General features: G+C 44.2%; 1 protein-coding gene across 34 annotated transcripts in view; it reads right to left on the bottom strand.

The window, feature by feature from the left end:
- Positions 1 to 425, bottom strand: part of Nrxn3 (neurexin 3) — a 1,549,271-nt gene extending 1,548,846 nt beyond the window's left edge. For all 34 annotated transcript variants that reach the window (XR_013439170.1, XR_013439171.1, XM_078050614.1 and 31 more), the window contains exon 1: positions 114 to 425. The gene's annotated coding sequence lies outside the window, so the exon portion shown is untranslated. The remainder of the gene's footprint in view (positions 1 to 113) is intronic.
- Positions 426 to 12,011: the final 11,586 nt, after the last annotated feature.

Raw genomic sequence — 12,011 nt, 5'->3', positions numbered from 1 at the left:
CCCAGCTGAAAACTTCTACCCTCTCAGGAGCAAGAGCAACCTCTTCCCAGAACAGACAGAACCTGGAGTTGTTTCTCATCCTGCCTGCCTGTCTTTCCCCAAAAAAATCTTACCTTTCCAGTTGAACAGAAGAGTTGGGATCTGTCTGTTTGTTTGATGTTTAATCAACTGAGTTTTCTGGGTGTTTCCTCTTTGGGAAGGTTCAAATTCCAGAATCTTTCTCCTTTTCTTTTTTTTCTCTCTCTTTCTCTTGGAGGGAGTGGCGGGGAAGAAGGGAGGGGGTATTGGAGGTGCGAAAAGCAGGTCCCTGGTGGCTCCAGATGCCAGCGGCTGCGAGAGGGGAGGACACGCTGTCTCTCCCTCTCAGTGAGTTGCATGCAAGAGGAGATGTGTAGGGCTGAGCTCTGAGCCTGAGACTGCCGGAGGAGCCCAGGAATTTCACGCACTCCAGAGCTGGCCCCTCCCTCTCCCACACAGACCCCGGCATTTAAAGAGACAGCCAGGCTGCCTGGCTCAGGGCTTCATCTCTTTCCCTGGCTGTTTTGCAAACAGCTGAGAAGATATCATCAAGGAGGGGCCCTCTGCAGCCCCTAATGACTAAGAGGTGGTATCTGAGCTCACTTCTCCCCTTACCCCAGCCTGAGAGGAGAGTTCTCCTCCAGAACTGGAGCAGGAATTCAAATGAAGACAAAATCCTCATTTACAGCTTCCAGCAGACTAAACCAATTCCCCAGTGTTAATAAGGATGCACGTGTATCACCGCAGACAGATGGGATGGAGAGGACTCTAACCTACAAATGTGCCTCAGTTTCCCTGAGTAGTCGCTCCTGTTTGCAAAATCGGGGCAATTCTTGAGGATCTGGTGGAAGTCAAGGCTATAACTAGGACACAAATTCATTCCTTCAACAAGCACTTTGAATGCTAGTTCAGAATGAGGCACAGGTCAAGAGACTAGAGACACAGAAGTGAAAGTGACAAATGAGACTTTCCCTCCAAGGGTCCCTAGCAGGAAAGACAAACCTAGGGCTAGCCAACCTTATCCTAAAGGGGCTACAAGCTAAGAGAGATAGACAAAGATCGAGTGCTTTGGTGACTCCCTCTGGTTTGCACCAAGAGCTCAGAGCCTAAGTATTTCCACTGTACTCTCAAATCCATCACCAGCCTTGATGAGCTAGTCTGTATTTGCAGCAGTATTTTCCCAGTCAAGCCTAAATAAGGGTTGACAGTCGGTGGCACCAAAGGCAAAGGTTTTGTTCAGTATCAGACAGTGGTTCAGGATCAGTCCCAACTCACTTTCTTCTCCTGCCTCCCCTTTCTAAGAGCCACAACTGGTGTGTCCTTCCTGCAGCCAGCACCAATGGCAAGAATAGGTGCTGAAAGTTGTTGAGCCCTTAACATAGGCCAGTGCATGGGTCATCTAGTTTGGTCCACTGAGGCTGGAGCTAGTTGAGGTCCATTTTACAGCTGAGTAAATTGAAGTTAAGCTTCACAGAGGTTCCCTGAGGTCACACAGCTGGAAATTGCTAAGAATGAAACTGAACTCGGGTCATCCCAACTCCAGAGCCTACTGGCTTAGCCACAGTTCTACTTTGCCTCCCATGCAGGATAGTAGCTCTTGTATTTCTGCTCTTCACTGGACATTCTCCCAGCATCCTAGCATTTCTCCAGCCCCACAAACTTTAATAGTACAGACATCATGTTCACAGGACACCCCATGAGTCTACTCAAGTTCCCGCCCCAAGGAGCCCACAATGGAGAAGCAAGGACATATAACAGTCAAGAAAGCAACGTAAAGGAAGTTCTCTGGGACTGTCAATTAGCAAGTGATTATTTTGGTCTAGAGATGGGTATCCCAAGGCAAGCTTGTCGGACTAGTGGCAATTTGGTCTGGTCCTAGATGGACCAGTGGCAATTTGGCCTGGTCCAGCAATTCTAGTATTACTAGTCCACTTTTCAGTCTATTTTACCTTTCAATCATAATCTCATTTTCTTGTGTCTGCTTTCCGCCGCCCCCCCACCAATCTTCAGTGTTCCCAGCACATACAGGAACACAAACAAATATGCTTTAATGGATTAATTCCATATCTAGCATCTGCTCTCCCACCTGTTTGCTCTAGACCTGAACTGCCCTGGCCCTACATCTTTCCTAGGCCTTCCCTGAAGCCTGTGCACCCTATTTGACTCAAGAGTGGAAGGAAATTCCGAAGGCACAGTGAAAACAACCAGGGCAGCTGTATGCTCACCTTTGGGAGCAGCAGGAAGAAACCTGAGGGACTCATGGGGTTTGAGGGAATGAGCTCAAAGGGAGGCTCAGCACTGAGAACCCTGCAGGTGCCAGCCCCATGGGCGGTCTCTGGCAAACACTAGCCTAGCAGGGATAGCACAGCAAGAAGACCACTGAATGTCTAGAGGACAGCCTCCAGGTTGAGACGAACCTGGGTTCCAGTCCCAGCTGAGCCATCTAAATGCCATGCGATTTAGATAATGTTCTTCTTCCTCCCTGAGTTTCAACATCATCATCTATAAAATGGAGATAACACCTGTTCTGACTTCCTAGGACCGCTGCGAGAATCCAGTAAGATACACACAGGAACACCTACCCAAAGAAGTCCTTCACGAATATTCTCCACCTCAGCCCAAAGGTCTGCCTTTGCCCCTGCACAGGATTATTAACTTTGGACTGCCCCCTATAGTTGGCATTCCTTTATTTCATCATGTCACTGTTAATGCTTTAGCTCATCAGGGCGTGACTATAGCCACCATCACATACTTTTTTAGCCCCTTTGCTCTCCGGCCTACTTTACTGTGTATGTTTTGAATATACTTGTTATTACCATTTTGTTCCATTTAGTCGTTTCTTAGGCTTTTTAAGTGTTTCTTATCTTTCAATAACTCCAGTGTATCTTTTGAGTCTGCCTTTCATCATGAAATCTCTGGGCTCAATTTACCCCATTCCTCCATATCATTTTAGCTAACTACTACCACTCTGCTCATTCTGGAGATCCGGCATTCCCCTGGATCGCTGCAGATTTGTGAGGATGGATATGTACAAAATAGCAAGAAAGAAAACATCAAAGAGAATTAAGTCGGGTCTCCTTGCAAACATGTAATGTAGCCACAAGCAAAAAAAAAACCACATTATCAGGAGTTCACCCAAATGAAGGGACCATGTCAGCAATGATGCTTACATTTTTAAGGGAAGACTCGGGAGGCACAATGGAAGCCCTCGAGATCCCAGGCTTTCATCACTGACCTGGGTTGAGAAGGGCCTTAACCAGAGGTCATTTAAGTAGAAGGTTCTCTTGTGAGCCCGATCTGCCCTCAGCCCTCGGTTGAGTGGCTGAGATCTGTACCCAGTTCACAGGGAGAGCAAAACAGGCTGAGGACTGTTCCAGACTTCTCAAATGTGCCAGACCAGTGCATTCAGCAAAGCAGAAAAACAAAATACCAATCCAAAGGATAAGCTGTCCATGACATTCAGGGAAAAATGTTATGAGTAAAAACAATAAGAAGAATGATCTGCTGCAAGTTGCCCCTGCAAGCCCTTGACTTAGCAGCATCATGGTTGAGATCCCAAGACTCAGGAAATCTCAAGCTCCACCATTTGTTGGCTTTGAAACCTTGGCCAAGTTACTAACATCCCAAGCCTCAGTTCTCTCATCCATAACATGGGAATGATCACAGTACCATCCCCAAACATTGCCTGTGACAATTATATCAAAAGCACCTATTATTGCAAATGGCACATGCAAAGTCTACAATAAAAAGAGTTTCAGTTGTTCTTATCAGGGTGGAATTTAAAATATTTAATATCTCAGCTGGTCCAGGCACCAATCAATCAGACTGGAAATGGGCCATAAGTAAGCGGCTTGTCCTTACCAGGGTATTACTAGCTATTAGGCCTGGTCATTAGCACTATTACCTCCTGCCAGGTAGACTAGTATGTGGCTGGACACTAATGCAGTATCTCATGTAATACTCACAGCAAGTTGGTTTATTGTTATTTATTGAAAGATATGCAACTGCACATTTATTAAAAAGACTATGCCTATAAAGTCAGGGTCTATAAATAAACAGATTGGACATACCCATTCCTGCCACCCCAAATGACTCTTGGTATACAAACAGGGGCTGCTTTGGCTCAGAGGTTTTTAGCTTTGTTTTCATAGGCCCTTCATTTACTTCTTCACTTTTCAATCATCTTTGGGAAATGATAATAATAATCAATGGCCTCAGTTTCTACATCTATTAAATGGGTTTTTCTTTCAGAGTTCCCACCACTCTATCAACCAACCCTGGAAATAGGAAAAGACGCTCAAGCTAGGACCAAGATGCTGGAATCGGACATGAGACATTTCCGCTATTTCCCCAGCCAGGACTTCAGTTGGGTCAAATTCTCCAGTCTTCACCCTGCTCCCAGTGTGTTCTTTCCTAAGTCACTAAGTCCTCACCTTCCTTACTCCCAAACAGATTGCAAATCCAGCCTCCAAGGTTGAGGGCCCAGAGCATTTTATCCAAGTTCCCTTGCAAATATTCCCTTAGCTCCTCTCTCCTCCTGTCTCTGAAGTGCTGTGCTCACTACGTGGTCAGCCTGCTGGAGTTTGTTTGGTTTTCTAGCTCATAGGCAATGATAATTCCGGTGTTATTAATAAATGATTGCTTATTAATTAGTGTTATTAGACACATGCTGTGCATTGTGGACAGTGCTACAGAGGGTCCTGGATTCTTGAAGGAGGGGACTTGTACTAAAAGACTTGGCCCCAGGTCCCGAAAAACAGGACACGAGGCCAGCAGTGAGTCATGGGGAGACAAGAGCGGTGCTTCTGAACTCCTGAAAGGCAAGTGTCCAATCTGGACAACCGTGTCTGGCACAGGAAGGAAGGAGGACAAGCGAACGTGGGATGTGCCTGTGTGAGGACACAAGCCCACAGGGAGCCTGGGCATTCAGGCCTGGAGCAGGTCAGCTCCCAACTGTTTCCAACTCTGAGCATCCTGCTTATTCCATGGAAATAAATGGTCTCAAGGGCTTGCAGCCAGTAGCAACCTCTCAGCTCTCTCCCTGAATTCAGCAGGAGTTTGGCAGCTCAGAGGAATCAGCACTCAGTAAAGGACTCCAGCCCTGGAGAGGTCCAGGGGAGGAAGTGAGCTGCCTGTCCAGAGGCTGCGTCCTTCTCCCCAAGCACCCAGGAGCAAGCAACGCGTCCAGACTGATGGTGACAGATTATCTCACACACACACACACACACACACAAAAAAAAAAAAAAAAAAAGTTGACAAGAAACTGAGGAGAAAACTGTTTCCTCCCACTCCAATAATTTTCAGAGTAATTCTAGAATTTCCTGCTTGGGGATCAGATTTTAACATGGTCCAGGTCTATTTGGAGTGTTTAATGGGTTTGAATGTTTGAGAGACAGTTACCTATGAATACTTGATGGTTGCTTTTTAAAAAATCATCATTTTCTTTAGTCTATGATGGAAGTTCTTGTCTGTTTTAAACTTCATTCCTCCCACTGAGTAGCTCAGAGCGGGCTGGGCTGGCGCAGCCACTGTTAGAGAAGGCAGGACACGCATCTCCGGAAGAAACAGCACAGTACAGTGGCAAAGGGTGTACTCCAGTGTCAGGTGTGTCAGCCGGGGACTTGGGCAAGGTACTTGACCGCTCCATCGTCTCAGTTTCCTCTTTTTGCCAAGGGGATAACCAGAGCACTGACCTCATAGGACTGTTGGGAGAATTAAATGACTTCCATTCATGATTTCCATTCATGATTTAAAAATCTTAAATAACTTACAATTTAAATAAAAGTTTTTTTTTTTAATTTTAAAGTGAAATTTACATCCTTTTTTTTAAGAGAGAGAGAATTTTTTAATATTTATTTTTCAGTACTTGGCGGACACAACATCTTTGTTGGTATGTGTTGCTGAGGATCGAACCCGGGCCGCACGCATGCCAGGCGAGCACGCTACTGCTTGAGCCACATCCCCAGCCCTAAATAAAAGTTTAACAATTCAAATTGATTAAATTATTTGTCAAGTTCTCCGTTTATTTTATGATGTAAAAGCTACATAAGTGTTTGAAAATAAAAATAAATAAAGCAACTTTCCAGGGGCACTCCTCTAGAAGCCCCTTTATAAATGCTTCCTAATTATAACGGTAAGGTGCTGCTTCTGGCCTATCTCAGGATTGTGGGTGGGGAAAAAATGTCAACTCTGTTGCCATTCCTGGCAACCCCACCGGCAGAGATCAACCAAGCCCAAGTCGATGCCTGTCTCTCCCGTACTCAGCCTCGGGTGCAGGCAGGAAGGGCAGACCCAGCTGGAGAGTGGGGGTGGCGGAGTCCAAAGCGTACCCTGTCCTCATCCCCAGCAGCCAGTCTCTCTGACCCACGCACTAGAACTATTTTTAAATGATATATTTTGCCCGGTTGTGGAGAGGGGGAAAAAAAAATCTTCCCCAGGATTCAAGCTGAAGATGGAATGATTGCCAAATGCTAACAGCTTTTTGAACAGGACGTAGTTAAAAATACGTCTGAAATGGTTTTAACTCAAACTCAAAAAATAGCTTAACTAACTGGGGAGCCGCAGGCCATGGGGGTGGGGAAGTGGAAGAGGAAGAGGGATTCCCCTGGAGGGGGCCAAGGCAAACCTCGCCACAGGGATACGAGTGAGGGATGCCCAGTTTATTTTCCCACGTGAATAATACTTTTGGAAAGCACAGACCAGATCTCCAGGGAGAAGAGAAGCACCAGGAAGCATATTGCTGCTCCACAGGGGGACACACTCCTGACCAGGGCTATGTTGTATGGCCTCCTAGTCCCTCAAAACTGGAAGCACAGCGACAGCAGCATTGGCTGGAGTGTGTTGGGAGTGCAGAATCTCAGCCCCACCCCAGGGATCCACTGTACCAGAATCTGCCTGTGGACAGGATGCCCGTGTGATTCAAATTCAAATGCCACATGAACTAGACTCCATCAGCGACACCTCAGCCCTGAACCCGTGGGACTGGAACAATTTCTCCCCATTTGACAAGCAGGAAACTGAGACATGAGGGAGACTCATCTCAGGTCACCAGTGGATTGGGACTAGAGGCACCAGCCAGCCTCCCACTTTCTCTCCTAAGGCTTAAGATCCCAAATTAGGCTTCTTCATCTGCCCTAGCCAAGGGTAACAGAGAACTTGCGGTATCCTTTTTCCTAAGGGCAAAGGTCTTGAAACAAAAAAGCTGTTGCTTAAAGCAATGCTTCTCAACGTTAGTTCAGTAGATCCCTATTCCTTTTAGATGCTCTGTGGAAAATAGCCTGTTGCCAAATATACTTAGGAAATTTATAACATTATAAATTTAAATATTAAAATTCACATATTTAAGTCTCCGTGAAGTCTACAGTAAAGGAACTTATTTAACCTTGCTTAATCCAGTATTTTCCAAAGTTATTTTACCACCAAACTCCATTTTCTCCACCAGAAACTCATTTAAATTAAACATCATGAAATATAGTTATCTAAGAAATGCATGCTGGATGGAATTTACTATTGTTTATCACTTCATCATATACTCAGCTGCAGAAAAGTAAAATGTCTCTTTATGGAAGAGAGGAAAGAAGGTGGGGGCTGGAGAAGAAATTCCTTTTATAACAACCCTAAAAATGTTGTCATTCAATCTAAAATTGATCACTTCCTGTGACCGAAAGCTCACTCTCTTAAAAAGCAATCCAGGGCTAGGTTGTGGCTCAGTGGCAGAACACTTGCCTCACACATGTGAGGTACTGGGTTCAATCCTCAGCACCACAGAAAAAATAAGTAAACAAAATAAAGACATTTAAAAAAAGCAATCCAACTCATGTTTGGATGGTTTTATGATTTAGAAACATCATTTACATTAAGCCATCATCATTTTTCTGGTAACATTTTAGGCAACAGGTGCCTAGAATCTACCTTCAGTGTTTCTCAGTCCTTCTTCTTATGGGACTCTGATCATCGTAGAGTTACAAGTCTGCCCTCTCCACCACAATCCAGACCTTTTCTTGGCATCACAAAATTTTATAGCTTAAGAGTATTTTCAAAGATCACCTAATCCACCTTTTTATTTAATGAAAGAGAAAACTGTCTAAGAGCAATCCAATGACTTGCCCAAGATGGAGCAGGCAGTGGAAACTTGACCCTGGAGCCTGGATTTGATTATAGCAGGGTACTTTGTTCTTTTCTTGGTAAAGGAAACTTCTTTCCTCACCAGGATTTCCTGGACACCTATAGTTCATGCCTAATCTCCAAGGTCTATCACAGAGAACCACAGCGAATCCTGTGTCCTTCTTCCCGCTACCCTTGTCAAAGCCCCACTGCGGGCCAGATGAGTCACAGAGCTCACCCAGGGTGGGGAGTCTTATGTTCCAGCCTCTCCCCTCCCGGGAGTGGCCAAGCTGGGACTGTTCTTCACCCCACGCTGCCTCCTCACCACCACTGCCATCTGCACTCTCCTTCTCTAGGATCACCATCTGCTTTCCTGATACCACTCAGCCGCCCCCAGCTCTTTGCTCGGCTTCCCAGCCCACTGCTGGAAACACTCTCCTGCAACTTGTGACTCGGCTTCTCTCTTCCCTTCCCATTCATTCCACCTTCATCCCCTCAGTCCACAACTTCTAGAGCTTGCATGCTTACCATCCCCTGCATTCTCACCCTCTCTCATGTGGAGCCCCCACTCACCTGGAAAGTCCACCCCTGTCCACTTCTGGAGCTGGTATCTTGCCCTAGGTGACTTCATGACTTGAATATATCAATGAAACTTTTTTTCTTTTTGTCCTTTTCTTAACTCAGCCTGGCCAACCACGTTCTAAACTTCCATCCCTTAAGCACATCAGCAATTCTTCAGACAAGCATACTCCATTCCTACAAAGTGGGTAATAGGGCCAGATACAAAGTAGGTGCTAGGTAAATGTAGAATGATAGTACCTGGTCACTATACCATTCTTGTAAGCTAAAGATGACTGCTACTCTAGTCCTCACTACAGAAGTGTGTGCCACCAGAAGCTAGGGACACATCTTTATAATCATGCTCGACACCTTAAGGTCCCCAATAAACATGCAAGAAATAATGTTTTTAAAAGGTCAGGGAGATGGGTGGAGTAACACATGCCTGTAATCCCTGTGGCTCGGGAGGCTGAGGCAGGAGGATTGCAAGTTCAAAACCAGCCTCAGCAACTTAGCAAGGCTTAGCAACTCAGCAAGACCCTGTCTCTAAATTAAATGTAAAAAGGGGGCTGGGGATGTGGCTCAGTGATTAAGCACCCCTGGCTTCAATCCCCAATACCCAACTCCCCTGCAAAAAAAAAGGTTGGGGAACTTATGAAGCCTATAATGATTTCCACTTGTTTGGCATCTATTCTGTACCATACATTTCACATACAGTATCTCATTTAATACTTAAAATATTTCTCTAAGGCTGGAAAAGGTATCAAAGAAGGAAGTCAGACCAGGGCTTTCTGGCTTCCACACTTGTATACTTTCTTTTCCTTCCCATTAACCAAAAGTGACTGTCAAAGGAGTCTAGCCCCAGGACCTGCATCCCTAATTTCTTTTAATAGAAATGAGTTTCATTTCCCTGCCTTCTTTCTCTTTTCCTTATTAGTAATTTTTTCTCTTCTCTGACTACCTTTTCATGTCTGCAGGCCCTTGAGAAAAGCCCTCCTTCTCAACCTTCCCATCCTTCACTCCCCATTGGATATGGGGGAAATGCAGACATTAGCACACAGAAGTCTTGCACCGACGGCTGCTTGGTAAGCAAACCAGAGCCCTGTGTGATGGATAACTATGAGAAACAGATTTCTGTGATTAATGCCCTATGAACACTGGTGGTGAAAATAGATTTTGGGTAATCATTGACTAAGGAAACCTCAAAATATGAAAATCTGGCATGTAACTATGGGGACCAGGGAATCAACCTCTTCCCCACCAAATGCTCTGATGCATCTGCTTCCAATGTCTGAATTAACTTGTTCCCGTCTTCTCTCTACTTTGCATTTTCATTTACTCTGGTAAATGAGTAAGTGGGCACTGAGTGCCAAAATCTGGGAAGAAATTTATCTGGAAGTCTAGAAAAATCAACCAAATACGAATAAACCACCCCCGAAGAATCCAAATGTATCAGTGGCTTCACATTTTTAGTTTTTAAATATTAACTCTCTGTTCTTCCATGTTCTGTTACCTCTTTTCCAATTTGTCTTCTAATCCAAGTATCAAGTGTGGGTCACTTTGAATATTGAAGTTCCCACCTCCTCTTAGCATTTCTGCTTAGACTTGAAGCAGGTGAGGATTATGCTGCTAGAGATGGGAGTTCTGTGCTGTAGGGACATGGAAAGTCAAGATAGCCTTCTTACTTAATGGAGAAGTCAAGAATATAGATGGCAAGCCCACTGAATCAGGCAAACTTCTTTTTTTAAAATTGTTTTTAGTTGTAGATGGACACTATATCTTTGTTTTATTTATTTATTTATTTTATGTGGTGCTGAGGATCGAACCCAGTTCCTCCATATGTGAGGCATGCGCTCAACCACTGAGCTACAACCCGAGCCCCAGGAAGACTTCTTTACCATTCTAATCCACACCTCATATTCCTTCCTGTCTATCTTCAGTATGAAGTAAACACTGGAGGGAGGGAGAGAAATACCAGGCTCACAAATATCACCACCAAAACCTGTTTTCTTTGGCTCCCAAGAACTGGTAATTCTTACTCTTGAAAATCTATCTTGATCTAAAGGACTTCATTAAACCTCCCATGCACACAGACTATTCTGGAACATGGATTTCACTTATTGATCATATCACACTGCCATTATAAGGGAAACAGCAACAGACACAAGATTGACACAGCTCTTGTCCTCATACACCTTATATTCTAGTACGGGTGATGGATAGAAAACAATAAGACACATGAACAAGTGAGACACTCAAATAGTGATATTACGATGAAGAAAACAAAATCACTGGGCATGACAAACAGTGACTAGGAAATAAAAGAGTCATTTTACACTGCATATCCAAGGAAGACCTCACTGGAAAAAAAATTTTTTGACCCAAATCTTGAATGAGGAGGGAGTATACCATGCATGGATATTTTCTAGGATAACGTGATTAAATATTACTTGGTAAAATTTTAACTAGAAGGTAAACAAAATTTCAGAAGTGTCATTAAGGTTTTCCATTCTTAGAAGGCAGTCTGTAAAATAAGGTGAGAAACATTTTCTATAGGGAGGATATGAGAGTAGGAGAAAGTTACGTCATAAAATATTCATTTTTAGCTTCAGGGAAACATGTAACCACTTTCCAGGAAGTTGTAATCTTCCATTTTTTAATAGCATGGTGTTTAAGAGAATGGACTGTGAAAGCAGACCACCTAGTACCAAATCCCAGCTCCACCACTAAGCAGATGTGTGGCCTTTGGTGAGTTAAATACATCTTTGTGCCTCATTTTCATAATCTTTAAAAATAGTTATAATAATAGCACCTGCCTCAGAAGATAGTTGTGATAATTAAATAATTCAATCTATGTAAAGCACTCAGAACAAAAAAGCACTCACAGAATATAGTAAGTGTGGTGTAAGTATTATCATCTTCATTTCCAGGTGCATATGTGAACCTTCATGCACACATCAGGATCAGGCATTCTCCCAGACCATTTCTTAGAGCTATCAGTGCTGAGACCCCTGTGCAAAGTGAGGGAGCAGGTTCTATCAGGAAGCTGATTTTAGGCCTGAGCTTGAAGAGAATCTAGGAGAAAGAGAGAGAGAGAGATTCAGTACCTATAGAATACAGAAAACTCTGCTTCCCGTAGAACCCCTTCAGGCCACACAATAGCCCTCTGTACAACACTCACATTAAGTTTGCAGAAGTAACAAAGGGAGACCCAGAATGCCCATGACATTCCCCAGGCCTCTTCTTGGCTAGAAGCACTATCTGAAGTTCAGAGCTCTTGGTCACCAGCTATCAGTATTTCTCAGGGCAAAAAAAGCATATTACCCAGAGTC

The sequence above is a fragment of the Ictidomys tridecemlineatus genome, chromosome 5 (assembly GCF_052094955.1).
Source record: "Ictidomys tridecemlineatus isolate mIctTri1 chromosome 5, mIctTri1.hap1, whole genome shotgun sequence".
Taxonomy (NCBI): Eukaryota; Metazoa; Chordata; class Mammalia; order Rodentia; family Sciuridae; genus Ictidomys; species Ictidomys tridecemlineatus.
Note: the sequence above shows the minus strand (reverse complement) of the source record. Positions and strands in the feature narration are given on the sequence as shown.